This window comes from Chionomys nivalis, chromosome 10, assembly GCF_950005125.1.
Source record: "Chionomys nivalis chromosome 10, mChiNiv1.1, whole genome shotgun sequence".
In the NCBI taxonomy this organism is placed as follows: domain Eukaryota; kingdom Metazoa; phylum Chordata; class Mammalia; order Rodentia; family Cricetidae; genus Chionomys; species Chionomys nivalis.
Genome location: NC_080095.1, coordinates 64,919,849 through 64,935,234, shown reverse-complemented (window position 1 = coordinate 64,935,234; position 15,386 = coordinate 64,919,849).

Sequence of the window (15,386 nt, the reverse complement as noted above, 5' to 3'; positions counted from 1 at the left end):
AGCAGAGGCAGACAGATCTCCAAGTTCAAGGCCAGCCTGGTCTACAGATGAAGTTTCAGGACAGGCTAGGCTACACAGAGAAACCCTTTCTCGAAAACACAAAAACAAAGCAGAAAACAAAAAAGTTTGACATCCTCAGCCCTGAGGGAAACAGAAATCAAACCTACACAAAGGCTACATTAGGTCTCAAACCTGGGGCGCTGAGTCACCTGTTAAACACATCAAAGTGGACCAGGCTCTCCCAGCATCCCTCAGTTCCTACCTATTACAGGAAATGGCTGGCATACCCTGCCCTACCCAAAAGGTCTCCAGCCCAGGGGCTGGGCTGCCTTCCCTGTATAATCGAGCCATTTTGGTTACTGGTCTGTTTTGGTCTACCCTTTCTTTCTCCTGGCCTCTTGGACTGGCTCCTCTCCTCTCTACGCCCCCCCCCCCCCCCCACACACACACACGACTCAGGGTCATGTGCACTCTGACCTCTCCCAAATGTCCCTGCCTCTGGCCGTGCTCTTCCTCTACAGTGCACTCTCCCCTTCACCGCTCCTAGGAGCCGTCATTTTCCTTTATTTCTTCTGTTCACTCAGCCCACACACAGAGCTTAGCAATAGAAAAGTAACAAGCAGAACAAAAATTTTTTTAAAAGAGCTAACTACTACTACTGATAAAAGTATAGACACTTTATTGTTGCTATTGTTTTTTCATTGTTGTTATTGTGTGCACATGACTGAGGGAAGACAAGCTGTACCACACTTGTGGGGGTCTGAGAACAACTTTTAGAGCTGGCTCTCCCTTTCACCTTCGTATGGGCTCTGAGATTTCCAGGCTCATGCGACAAGCGCCTTTACCAGCTGAGCACGCTGGCCCGTAAACTTGTACATGTGTTCAAGAAGGGAGAGAAAGAGAGAGAGAGAGAGAGAACACAAAAGGTCATTCTATTTGCAAAAATTCATGAGGTAACTAGAGAGGCAGAATTACACATAATTTTTACTTATGACATCACAGTTTTTATAAACAATAAATTAGATAACATTTAATACTGTAAGATATTAAGCAGCCACTAAACCTGTTTTGAAAACTAGTGGTGTAGGAAGTGTCAATTTTTTGAAAAGGACAATGTCTTGCTACATAGCCCAGCTTGACCTTCAACTTGCAGCTTCTTAAGTGCTGAGATTGCAGACATGCACCAGCTTTATATAATGTAATATTATGCAAGAAACAAGATACACAAAATATCCACTGTCAGGGGTCAAGTGCTCACTTTCACATATACAAGGCATTGTGTTCAACCAACCCCCAGCGTCAGAATTCATGGAACAAATTCTTTTTCAACCCCTTTCTAATTTCTGTACAGTGATGGAAGCTTCTGAGTTCCAGCAGTAGGTCCCACTCACAGTGTTCTGTGCAGTTCTCTGCTTCCCTGCCTGGGGCCCTGTCTGGTGTCAGAGGAGCCCGCTCAGTCTGCAAACTCAGCAGCCTGGAAGTGTAGGGAAAGCATGCCAACCAGAGCTGATGTATTAATTCCCAGCCTCCTGTGGGCATTTCTGGGATGGACTAGAGGCATCACTAGAATTCTGAAAGTATAGCACATGTATGGATTTCCTGGGAGAGACCCTCAGCTTTCATAAGATATTCTAAGAAATCTGCATGAATGGCAACAGAATGCTCACTGGTTATTTCTGGGGAAGTTGAAACTTCATGTCATTTAAAATACGTTTCTGCATTTCATGTTTTATTTTATTATACTTGGCATTATTTGTTTGAGACAGGGTCTTGTTATGTAGCCCTGACTGGCCTGGAGTTAGGTATACAGAAAATGGGAGCAAGTGCTCTTAAATGGTAAGCCATCTCTTCAGCCCCCTTGTTTGTGTGGAAAATGTGTCCCCTTTAAGTGCAGCACTTGCAGAAGCCAGCAGGGGGCAGCCTCAGGTGCCTGGAACTGGAGCTGTAGGACTCCATGAAGCCTGCCCAGTGTAGGTGCTGAGACCCAAACCTGGGCCGTCTGGAAGGACAGCAGGTGCTCTTCTATGGGGCTGTCTCTCCAGCCAACCCCCCTTTCTGAGACAGGGTCTCATTGTACAGCCACAGCTGGCTTCAGACACCCCATGTAGACCAGGCTGGCCTTGAATTTGAACCAATCCTTCTCTCGGCCTCTTGAGTACTCAAGTTACTGGTATGTGGCACCCTGTCAGGCTCATTTCCTGAGTTCACTTATTTTTTTAATAATTAAAAATGTGGGGCTGGAGAGATGGCTCAGAGGTTAAGAGCATTGCCTGCTCTTCCAAAGGTCCTGAGTTCAATTCCCAGCAACCACATGGTGGCTCACAACCATCTGTAATGAGGTCTGGTGCCCTCTTCTGGCTTTTAGGCATACACGCAAACAGAATACTGTGTACATAATAAATATTTAAAAAAAATTAAAAATGTTACAGCTTAGTTAAACTGTGTGTGGGGTCAGACAAGTGCAGAGGTCAGAGGACAACTTGCAGGCCTTAGTTCCCTCCCTATCTCGATCCAAGGGATTGAACTCGGGTCATCAAGTTTGGTGGCAGAACCTTCACCTTCTGAGTCACTGCTCTGTGCCTTCCTTGGTGTTTGGTTGTTGCTGCTGCTGCTGTTAGCAGATACTCATTGCATAAAATCAGAGGTTTCATTATGACATTTTTCCATACATGTGTAATGCACTTTGATCATATTCGACTCATACATGTTTAGTTGTTGGGTTTTTTGAGATAGTTTCACTATCTAGACCAGGCTATCCTTGAACTTATGATCCTTCTGCTTCTGCATCCTGTGAGCTCTCATTCCTGGTGTATGTCACCACATCCAGCTGGCCATGGGTTGGTTTGTTTGTTTTTAAACCCAACACCAAAAGTACAATTCATGAAAAGAAAAAAAAAATCTACTTAATCCAAATTAAAAGCTTCTCAGTGGAAGACAAGAAAATGAAAAGCTCAACTAAAAAGAAGGTGAAAATATTTTTTAAAAAATACACTAATAAAGCTGGGTGGTGGTGGCGCACGCCTTTAATCCCGGCACTCGGGAGGCAGAGGCAGGTGGATCTCTGTGAGTTTGAGGCCAGCCTGGTCTACAAGAGCTAGTTCCAGGACAGGCTCTAAAGCTACAGAGAAACCGTTTCTCGAAAAACCAACCAATTAACCAAACAAACAAACAAACGAACAAGCAAACAAAAAACCTAATGGACTGGTATGTAAAACACATAAGAAATACCTAAAATCAGGCAGGAGAGATGGCTCAGCAGTTGAGAGCACTGGCTGCTCTTCCAGAGGACCCAGGTTCAATTCTTAGCACCCAAATGGCATACACAACTGTTTGTAACTCTAGTTCCAGGGGATCCGACATCCTCACATGGACAGGCAAACCACCAATGCACATAAAATATAAAAAAATTTAAAACAAAAGAATACCTAAGACCCAGGCTGGCTGTGTGACCAGGTGGTAGAATTCTTGCCGGTGCGAGACACCCTAGGCTTGATCTCTAGCACAGCGTTGCATAAAGCAGGCATGCTGGAATACACAACAACCCCACCTCTCTGGACATGGGGGACCAGAAGTTCAAGGGTATCCCGGTTGTACAGCAAGTTAGTGGCCACCCTGGGATATATATGACCCCCACAAAGAAAGAATTCCTAAAACTCAAGAATAAGAACCCAATTTTAAGATTAGCAAAGGATCTAAACAGACATCTCACCAAAGTAAAACAGTTTTTGGGTTAGGGGCTTGAAAGATGGCTGGCTGCTCTTCTAGAAGACCCGGGTTTGGTTGCCAGTACCTACATCCTCTTCTGACCTGCTCGGGCACCAAGCACATACATACATGCAAAACACTCACACATAAAATAAAATGAATAAATCTAATAAAAAAATAGTTGGCAAACGTATGAAAAACTATTTAATATTATGTCATCCAAAACAACAATGAAATTACTCTAACCTATTAAAATGACTAAAACTTGACTTAAACTAACTTCTGTCAATGACACCACCCCCCAGAAGCTGGTGGGAATGCGACGTGGTATGGACACTTAGAGGAGGATTTGTCAGCGCTTTACAAACCAGGCTGTACCATCCAGCGTACGCCCACACCAGCATCTGTCCGCTCATATTTATTAACCTGTATATAACTGAAAACCGGAAGAACACAGATGCTCCACAATAGGCGGCTAAAAACAAGCTGGCGCGTCCATGCAATGGAATATATTACTGAACACTAAAATAAAGTGAGCCACCAGGCCACAGAGTCAGAGCCACCGTAAATCCACATGGAAAATCAGTGTAGAAAGTCACCAGCGGTGTGCATCCAACTGTACGGCATTCTGGGAAAAGGAAGCCGAGAGAGAAAGTGAGAATGGGTGGCGTTCAGGAGTTTGTAACAGGTGCCAGCAGGCTGTTGGCAATGAGTAGACCAGGCACAGGTTTGTGGGGGTGAAGCTGTTGTTTGATACCATAATGGTGAATACGTTTGTCAAGCCCCACAGAAGCTGGGCAGGGTGGCACATGTCTGTAATTTCAGTCCTGAGTTTGAGACCAGTCTGGACTACGTAATGAGTTCTAGGTCACACCTGTGTAGTAATAATAATAACAATAATAACAATAACAACAACAATAAACCATAATAGCCAGCGAGATGGCTAACCAGGTAAAGATACTTACCTATAGTCCTGACAACCTGAGTTAATCCTGGACCCCACAAGGTGAAAGGAGAGAGCCAACTCCCCCAAGGTACTTGTCCTCTGACTCCCACACACCTTGGCATGCACTTGCCCCTACACACAAAAATATCCCCCCTGAAAATAGATTCATTTGCTGGATGGTGGTGGCGCACGCCTTTAATCCCAGCACTTGAGAGGCAGAGGCAGGAGGATCTCTGTGAGTTCGAGACCAGCCTGGTCTACAAGAGCTAGTTCCAGGACAGGCTCCAAAACCACAGAGAAACCCTGTCTCGAAAAACAAAAAACAAAACAAAACAAAAAAACAGAACTCCAGAGGCAGAGGTAGGCGGATCTCAGTGAGTTGAAGGCCAACCTGGTCTACTGAGTGAGTTCAGGAGCAGATAGATCTGTTACATAGAAGAACCCTGTTGGGCTGGAGAGATGGCTTAGGGGTTAAGAGCACTGGCTGCTCTTCCAGAGGTCCTGAGTTTAATTCCCATCAACCAAGTGGTGGCTCACAACTGTCTATAATGAGATCTGGTTCCCTCTTCTGGAGTGCAGACAGACATACAGGCAGAATGCTGTATATATGATGTATTAAAAAAAAGAACCCTGTCTTGAAAAAAACATAACAAAAATAAACAAAGATTCTTTCCCCATATAGTTTATCCTGATTGCAGTTTCCCTCCCCATCTCCCATCCCATCCGCATCCACTCCCTTTCTGTCTCTCATTAGAAAAGAGACAGGCTTCTACGAGATAACCACAAAACATGGCAAAATAAAATGTAGTAAGATAGAACAAAAACCATCACATCGAAGTTGGACAAGGCAAGCCAACAGAAGGGAAAGAGCCCCAAGAGCTGGCACAAGAGTCTCTCATAGTCAGGAGTCACTAAACTGAAAGCTACCATGTGTACACATGGTGCAGACCATGTATGCCCTGTGCCTGCTGCTTCAGTCTCTGTGAGCTCATAGTGTCCTCCGTCCCCTCTTCCTCCTCTTTCATGGGGTTTGGATTCGAGCTGCCCAAACACAGACTCTTAAAAAGAAAAGTGGAAGTGAAGAATTTGCAGCTGAAGTGTGCTCAGTTTAAACTCAGGGGTCCTTCACGTTACAGGTGAGAGGTCGAGGGGATCTTTCTAATTATTATTTTTTTTTCTTTTTTTTTTTTAAGATTTATTTATTTTTATTATGTATACAACATTCCTTCCATGTGTGCCTGCAGGCCAGAAGAGGGCACCAGATCTCATTATAGATGGCTGTGAGCCACCATGTGGTTGCTGGGAATTGAACTCAGGACCTCTGGAAGAACAGTCAGTGCTCTTAACCGCTGAGCCATCTCTCCAGCCCCTAATTATTATTTTTTTTTAAAGATTTCTTCATTTTTATTTTATATGTATGAGTGTTTTGTCTGTGCACTACATGTGTGCAGTACCTGAGGAGGCCAGAAGAGGTCATCGGATCTTTGGGAACTGGAGTTACAGATGTGGGTGCAAGGACCCAAACGTGCATTCTCTGCAAGAGTGATAATGGCTCTTTACTGCAGAGCCATCTCTCTAGTCCCCTGGGGGAGAGTTTGAAAGTGTGTAAGCCAGGTTCACACAGCTGTCCCATCAGGCTCCCTGGACACTGCCCTAGACTCCCTGGACACTGCTGCTCTGGGCACATGCATTTTGCGAGCACTCCCAAATGGAGTCTGTTTACTGATGATTAGAAAGTAGCACCCGTAGGGGACATGGTCGCATGTGACCCAGTGTCCTGGGGATTCATCCCACCTCACTCCCCTTTGGCCAGTGTGTACCCTGCAGTGGGCTGAGGTCAGGTTTCTGGAGAGTGACTTTGTACATTAGGTTCATGTTGGCTGCGTCTGTGCTGACGGCATCTTTGATTCACTCCTATGCCCGTGGAAGGAATAAGACATGCTCAAATGTCTGCCAGTAGTGACCCCTGCCAAGAGCACAGCAGCCTCAGCTTGGGGCTCTCCGTTCAAGGGTTTGAGACGAGACACATCCACTGGCTGTCTGCCATCCGGTTTCCATGAGAGGCCTTTCCCAGGCTCAAAGGGTTGCAAAGAGAGCCCAAAGAACTCTGATTTAAAGGACGGGAAGGATGGCCATCTCTGGTGGGGAGCGGTGCTGCTTGAGTTTGGTGATGCTACTGATGTTCTCTTGAGTAGTTGCTGTAAGAAAACCGTGTGGATTAGGAGTGCCCTCCTCTCCAGACACCATCAGCTGACATTAAGGTATGAGGTGACCTGCAAAACCTAGCTAACCGGGTTAGGCAGCTCCCACACAGACAGCGCTGAAGTGCTAAGGCCTTGTTGAAGAACAGGAAAGACCTGGTTTGTTTGCGCAAAGGAGGGGTGCTCTGCAGGGAGGCCCAACTGACAGCCTCAGAGGGCTCAGCCTCGCTGGGGTTTCCAGGTACAGAGGCCTGGAGCGTTCACTGGCTAGATTTAGCTCTCTAGTCCACAGCTACCACCTCCAGTACAGCCGGGCCACACAACCAGGCAGCCCTGGGGCCTGGCGGCACTTGTTTCTGGGGGCTTATGTGACTCTACACCAGGAGGGAAAGGGAAGACTTTCTCTTAACGCTGGCATTAAAAAATTTTTTTTAAAGATTTATTTTATATGTATGAGCCTATTGCCTGCATGTGTATGTGTGCACACCCCACCCCAGCCTGTGCTGGTGTTTTAAGATTTATTTTATATGTATGAGCCTATTGCCTGCATGTGTATGTGTGCACACCCCACCCCAGCCTGTGCTGGTGTTTTCTAGGTGGCAGGAGCTAAGCTACGAACAAAACAGAGTGGGACAGGTTCACCTCCTCTAAAAAGTACTCTGCTTGTCCAAAGAGAACGGCTGTAGAGCCCCTCATTGCAGGGTGACCTGGAGAGGCTGCTCGCTTCTTTCTACCGCTCTGTTCAGGAACAACCCTAGAAATGTGCTACACAAGATCAGGAGTTCGAGCCCATCTTCTGCTACTTAAAATCCTAGAGGGAGCCGAGGAAGAAGGCTAGACAGAGGTCATGGTTCATCTCTCCTCAGTTTAAGAAACATTTCTGACGGGGAGGTGGTGGCGCATGCCTTTAATCTCAGCACTTGTGAGGCAGAGACAGGCGGATCTCTGTGAGTTTGAGGCCAGTCTGGTCTACAAAGGAAGTTCCAGGACAGTCAGAGAAACCCTGTCTCGAAAAATAAAAACAAACAAAGAAAGAAAGAAAAGAAAGAAAGAAAGAAAGACTTTTGTTTTTTGTTTCTCAGCAGCACACGGTGGCTCACAACCATCTGAAACTCTAGTTCTAGGAGACCTGGTGCCCTCTCCTGACTTCCAAGGGCACCAGGTACATATGTGGTACACATCCATCCTCCCAGACAAAACACTCATACACAGACAACAAAGTGAAACAATCTACAACAACATTAAAGTAAGAAAAGAAACAACGTCATACTGATTTACCAGCAAATAGAACTCTAGTACTGATCAAGGCAAGACTGGCTGAGCCCCATGGGAACTGGGGACTAAGGCCCTTGCATCTCTTCTTGAGGAAACCGTCACTGAGCTGTCTGGAGCAGCTTTGCATCCTGTCTGCTTCCAGCTGGGTGGAAGTTTGGATCTTTGCAGATGCAAATTAGACACGGTAGACTTGGGAAACCAGCCTCCTGGCCGGCTTCCAGACAAGCTCTGCTAGGGACAGTCCCGGGGACCCACAGCCCGTGGTCTGTGAGAACATGTCCTTAACGACACTCATTCGTGCCACCGACCACGTGATGGTCTCCTCCGGGACCTTGCTTTTTTCCTCTCCCCCTTCTCCTTTCTTCTTCTCGTTCTGTGGGATGTATTTCCATGCTCACCATGAAGTGGAGGATTCTGCAGTTTCTTCAGGTCCGGCAGAGCTGCAGGAGCTCGGTTGACTTTTCATTTGTGAAAAACTCCAATTCCAGGCTTCCTTGCACAACATGGCCCCAGAACATATGTGTGTGTATGTGTGTGTGTGTGGCGGAGGGGGGGGGAAGGGTAATAGACCCATGAAGCTGGTGTAATGGTCCAAACCGATTATCCCAGAAGTTGGAACCATCTTGAGTTGGAGATCAGTCTGGGCTACATACTGAGACTTTCTCAAAAGTCACAGGAACCCCAGTTCAGATGCTTGCGCCCTCCCCATTCCATAGAGACTAGGGACAGTGAAAGCGGAGTCAGCAGTTCCCCAGGGACGGCAGACTTGTACAAAAGCTACAGCAGTGCATCGCTCTATGCGAAAGCTGGCCTCAGAAAGGCCCTGGTGGTAAAAGCACGGACTGGTAAGGTAAGGCCTGGCACCTGCGGCTCACGCTTCCAGCTCCTGGTACCAGTGGCAAATCAGTGGGCTTCTCACTCCACCTCGAGGAATTCACAGACTAATTCGCGGACGACTCTGTGTTAGCGTCTGTAAAAGCATGCCGGTGATTATGACACAGCTTTGTTGCTGTGGCTTCATTTCTTTAGACGGAGTCTCGCTGTGTAGCCCTGGCTGGCCTGAAACGTACTATGCAGTCCAGACTGGCCTCAAACTCACAGAAAGCCACTTGTCTTTGCTTCCGGGGGTGCTGGGTTAAAGGTGTGTGCCACCATGCCTACCCTGAGACAGAGCGTGTGAAGCGCCGAGCTGGTAGCTCGGTTGCTGGAGTGCTTGCCTGGCATTGCATGAAGCCCTTGGTCCCCAGCACCACACAAACCAGTTGTGCTAGTGCGTGCTTGTAACCCCAGCACCTGGGAGGTGGAGATAGGAGGAGGAGGAGGAGTTGAAGATCATCATCATAACTGGAGGCTAGCCTGGGCTATTCGAAACGAAACACTAATAACTAGTAGCATCGTCTGATGAGGCCCTTCCAGAACTGCTTTGACGTTTCCACAGCATACTAACCTTCTAAAAGGTGATTTCCTGAGAATATTTTTACATCATATCAACAAGGTCAGCAAGGCGGCAACCAGCCTGAAGCTAAGTCCCCTCTCCAGTTCCCCTCCCTCACTGGCTCAGGACCTGGCAGATCAGGGTAACTTAAAGGAGTCTCTTTCAGCCAGGGAGTGAACTCCCCACCTTTTCCGAATGAGGATGCTCTCCCAGCCCTTGGGAAGCAGAAGCAGGCCGGTCTCTGAGTTCAAGGCCAACAGCCAGGGTTACACAGAGAAACCCTATCTCGAAACAAACAAAACAAAATGAAGCTGTTCTGGGCCCTGATAACTAACTCGGGATACACCAGACTCTTCTCTGTGGGGTCTCCAGGCTTTGGGGAAGGCCCTCCCCTAGAGAGAACTGTTTCTTCCTGAAAATGCACATGAGGTGACATCAGGAAACAAGCTGCTTCTTACCCTCCCACGAACCGAGAGAGACCTGTGGTCTGAGAGGGGCCTTGGACTCAGGATCTAGCTCGTGTTCTGTACTAGGGTTTTTAGGGTCCTCAAAGCCCAAGTGGTCCTGGTTCAGCTGGACCCCAGCACAGAGCTGTGAGGCCCCTGAGCTGCACTTAAAGCTTGTATTCCCAAGGACTCCTCACCCCAGCTTCTTTGCGGGGTGGTGGGGGGTAAGGTGGGGAAGGCAGAAGAAGATGGATGTGTGAATTAAGGCCAGCAGAGGAAGGAAGGTCTGGTGTGGAGGCCTCCGAGGACAGATGAGATGAGACTGGGCAATAAATCCATTGTATGGCACTACTCCTGGTAGCCCGTGATATTAACCAGCTCCTACAGAAAGCCTAGCTCTTCCAACTCTGTATTCCTATTGAGGCTGCCTGGAGCCTCGCTTGTGCAAGAGATTTCACAACCTCACGGTGACTTCTGTCACCAATCTAGAGCTACAGGCTCGCAAGCCTGCTTGCTTATCAGGTTCTTGGAGCCAGGAGGGGTTGAGGGCCTTGGGATGGGGAAATCTTATCTTACACAGCTTCCTTCCTGCCCCCTGCACTGGCCCCACTGAGCTGGGAAGGCCTTCCGGGACCTGGTATCTGGCTGCTGGGCTCCCAGCCAAGTATCCAGAGGACACTCCTACCGATACTGGATTCTTCTCATCTCCCTGGGGCCAGGAATCATGAGCCTCCTGCTCTGAGTAGAAAACACCTGAATTTGTCAAGGCCTTGGGTGTCCAGCTGGCTTGTCCACTTTGTCCTGAAAGAAACTGAGGAACGCTGATCAGTACAATTTCTCTCACGGAGATCATGTCCTCCTACTGGCAAGGCTCTGATCAGCTGAGGACTGGGTTATAAACCTAGTGTAAACCTGCCCAGCCCACAGCAGGAGCCTTGTCTCAAGGCCCTAGGCCGACAAAGTGCTTAGTCAGCCTCACTTGGAAATGGACACATCTGAGTTGTAACAGTTGCTACATTTAAAATCTTTCCCCCCTGAGACAGAGTTTCTCCGTGTAGCTCTGGCTGTCCTGGAACTCATCCAGTATAGCAGGCTGGCCTTGAACTCAGAGATCTACCTGTCCCGGCCTCTGCCTCCCAAGTGCCACCACTGCCAGGCCATGTTTGTTTTGAGACTGGGTCTCTTTCTATAGGTCTGGCTGCCCTAGGATTCTGTATAGATCAGGCTATCCTCTGTCTTCTGTGCTGGAATTAAAAGTGTGTGCCACCATGGTTTTACAATTTTTTTTTAAGGGAATGCTTTGGAATGAAAATAGTTTACCACATAGATCCAAAACAAAATCTTTGACTAGTATATCTTGGTTCAGTGGACAGAACAGAGTGTCACTAATATGGCTCCTAAGATCCGAAAGCCCATGCAGCAGGATGGGGAATAAATTTTGTGCTGCACACTTGTCAGGCCTGAGTGGAATTCAGATCCTCGGTCTATTGTACTGACACCTTCAGGTCTAGAAGGTAAGCCTGTCCTTCCTTTCCACATTCCTTTCCAGGGCCCCTCCACCTCCCCACAGATCATAGCCTACAGTCAGGATGGAGAGACAAGACCAGAGTAGAATGTGTAAGACTGGGCCTCCAGTGCCCTCCCTGTGACGCCGCGTCTCTGCTGACCTCATGCAGTCGGGGCCAGAAAGGAGCACAGTCCTGGGTCTCACCCCAGGCGCAGCCCCGATGCAGGAGTGTGGTGGCGATTTCCCATCTGGTTCTGCAGAATGGTTGGCAGATCTTTAGGTTGTCTTGCTGTGGACAAAGGCTTGCATTGGCCAAGCTCTCCTCCAGGTCAGAGAGGGTGGTCCAGGAAGTACCCAGGCCTGCTCAGAACCCAGGCTTCCCACTCAGCCACCTGGAAGGGTGGAGGATGGTTCAGGAGCTCGGGGCTCCCTCAACCAGAGCCTCCGACCCAACAGTGTCCTTTTCAACCCAGCGCAGGCCTCTTTCCGCCTGGGCTCCTCTCCTGCTTCCTTGACTTTTCCCTGGGCTGCTCCCAGCTCTCCCAAAAATCCCCTCCAGGAAATTTGTTTGTTGCCACAAAATAATGCAAATCTGTTGCTTGGCTGCCAGGCAACATTCAGTCTCTGTCTCCATGAGCACTGAAGAGGGAGGGCGGGGCAGGTTCTGAGCCCTTCAGTGTATCCCTGCAGACACCCTGATGGATGAAGAGGCTGCACCTGTGCCATCAGGGACAGGCAAGAGGGTGGAAGTCAAACTCCACCCCAGGAAAGGCCATGCAAAACCCTCAGATGTTCCAAGGCCTTTCCTTCTGATCAATAAACAAATGGTTTATAGGCATTGACTTTTCGTATGTATTATAAGGTTTATGTGGGGCTGGACTGGTGGCTCGGTCAGCCTGGGCTACATGAAACCCTGGCAAGAAACAGAGCTGGGGGAAGAAAGGAGAGAGGAGATAAAGAAAGAAGGGGACAGGGAAAGGAAGGAAGGGGAAGAGGCGCTCCTGACGAGGTACAGGTCAACCACCTGATGGTGTGCCCGCAGGTGGGCCAGAAGAATGGGAGGGGAGCTGGTTAAACCGTGACTGAGATGGGCCTGGCTGCTGTCACACTCCTCCTAGGAGCCCGTCTGGGTTGTTAATGTTGGGTGCAGAATCTCACTGTATCGCCCAACTGGCCTTGAACTCAGGGTGTTCCTCCTCAGGCTCCCGAGCACTGGGCTTACAGGAGCCGCATTGCCTAGTACTTTTACCACTGCTCACAGTCTTCCCAGCCCTGCTCGATGCCCCCACGCCCTGGGTGAAGGTCTGAGGAGAATGCTGTCTGCTCTCCGCTCCTTTCTGCTCCTGCTGTACGTGCCTCCAGTGATTTGCTGGGCTCCTCCTAACTGAGGTGAGGTGGTAACAGCAGCATATTGACCAGCTACCACATACCTGGCCCTTGGGTGAGTGTGGACTGTATACACTGCCCGCTTCTCGGTAGCCATCCTGGGAGGCAGATGTTTTCTTTCTGATCAGATTCTGGGCCTCAGAGAGATTAGTGACTGGCCCAAGATCCCACAGACGGTATATCAATTCAAAATCCAGCCAATCTGAAATTCAGTGAGTGATCTTGAGTTTTGCATTGTTGACCAGAATGTGTTACCTAGTCTAGTGTGCAACCCTTGCCTGCAGAATCCAGGGTTAATCCACATTCTCGCCGAGCTCCAACTCAAAACTTCATAGCTTCATTGCACCCATCCAAGGGGGCCAGAGGCTTCTTGGAGGTCACAGAGGTGTGAGCATCTCCACTTGGGCTCGAGAGCCCAATGACAAGGAGGACACACAAAACCTTCATCGTGTGTTCTCTAAGGATGTGAACCTCACAGGAGGCAAAACAGAGCAACTTATGACTTAAAAGCAGAATCTGCTTCCTGCTGGGTAGTTAAATTTATTCCATGTGGTCAACTAAGTGTGTTTCGGCATCGGGTGGTGGATCCGGGGCAGGGCCCTGCCTAGTTCACAGGGCCGCTGTTGAAGGATGAGAGGCCTCGGGTAGGAGTTAAGATAGAGCTGGGCAGGGGGCAAAATCTCTGCTCCCTGCAAAGAACACTGGATCTATGGGCACAGCGTGGCGATCCCTAGGACAGGTCTCCTGTCCTGTCCCCACGCTGTGTTTAAGATCTAGGACACCAAGCCGGGCGATGGTGGCGCACGCCTTTAATCCCAGCACTTGGGAGGCAGAGGCAGGCGGATCTCTGTGAGTTCGAGACCAGCCTGGTCTACAGAACTAGTTCCAGGACAGGCTCCAAAGCCACAGAGAAACCCTGTCTCGAAAAACCAAAAAAAAAAAAAAAAAAAAAAAAAGATCTAGGACACCAGGCTTGAGAGATGGCTCCGTGGTTAAGATCATTGCCTGCTCTTCCAAAGGTCCTGAGTTCAATTCTCAGCATCCACATGGTGGCTCACAACCATCTGTAATGAGATCTGATGCCCTCTTCTGGCCTGCAGGCATACACACAGACAGCATATTGTATGCATAATAAATAAATATAAATAAAAAAAAGATCTAGGACACTGCAGGCTGCAGAAGTCTAAGAACTTGTGTTGGTGTGGCTATGTCTGTAAATGTATGCGTGGTGCTGGGTACTAAACCAAATGCAAGTACTCCCCTGCCTCATAACCAAGAAGCTTTCTTGTTTGCCCTGTGACTTTATACTATTTATATATTGAGACAAGGTCTTGCTGCGCAGTCCTGGCTAGCCTCAAACTCAAGGCCACCTTCTGCTTCCATCTTCTGAGTGCTGGGATTGCAGGGCGTGTACCCACCACTCCTAGCTGGCCTTACACTAGTGAGCATCCTGTTTCACTCTAGTGCTGGGGTTTTTGTTTTTTGTTTGTTTGTTTTCTTTTGTTTTGTTTGCTTGCCTGCTGTTTTGTTTTGGTACCGTGGGAGTCTCACGTAGCCCAGACTGGCCTTAAAAACGCTGTGTTGACAATGATGACTTTGAATCCCTGATCCTCCAAGCACAGTGCTAGGCTTATAGGCTCACAACACCACAACTATCTGTGACGTGGAATCTTTTCTAGTTTGCTTGTTTTGGAACAGGACTCATTGAGGCTCAGGCTGGCTGACGCTTACTCCGTAGTCAAGCAACCTTGAACTCCTGCCTCTACGACCCAAGTGTTAGTGTTGCAGGACACACCCCGCTACACTAAGATTCTTTTTTTTCTTCTTTTTTTTAAAATTGATTTTTATTGAGCTTTACATTTTTCTCTGCTCCCCTCCCTGCTTTTCCCCTCCCCTTCAACCCTCTGCATAGGTCCCCATGTTCCCAATTTACTCAGGAGATCTTGACTTTTTCTACTGCCCATGTAGATTAGATCTATGTATGTCTCTTTTAGGGTCCTTGTTGTCTAGGTTCTCTGGGATTGTGATTTGTGGGCTGGTTTTCTTTGCTTTATGTTTAAAAACCACTTATGAGTGAGTACATGTGATAATTGTCTTTCTGGGTCTGGGTTACCTCACTCAAAATAATGTTTTCTAGCTCCATCCATTTACTTGCAAAATTCAAGATGTCATTTTTTTCTGCTGTGTAGTACTCGATTGTGTAAATGTACCACATTTTCCTTATCCATTCTTCGGTCGAGGGGCATTTAGGTTGTTTCCAGGTTCTGGCTGTGACAAACAGAGCTGCTATGAATATAGTTGAGCACATGCCCTTGTGGCATGATTGAGCATCCTTTGGATATATACCCAAAAATGGTATTACTGGGTCTTGAGGAAGGTTGTTTCCTAATTTTCTGAGAAATCGCCACACTGACATCCAAAGGGGCTGTACCAGCTGCACTCCCATCAGCAATGCAGGAGTGTTCCCTTTACCCCACAACCTCTC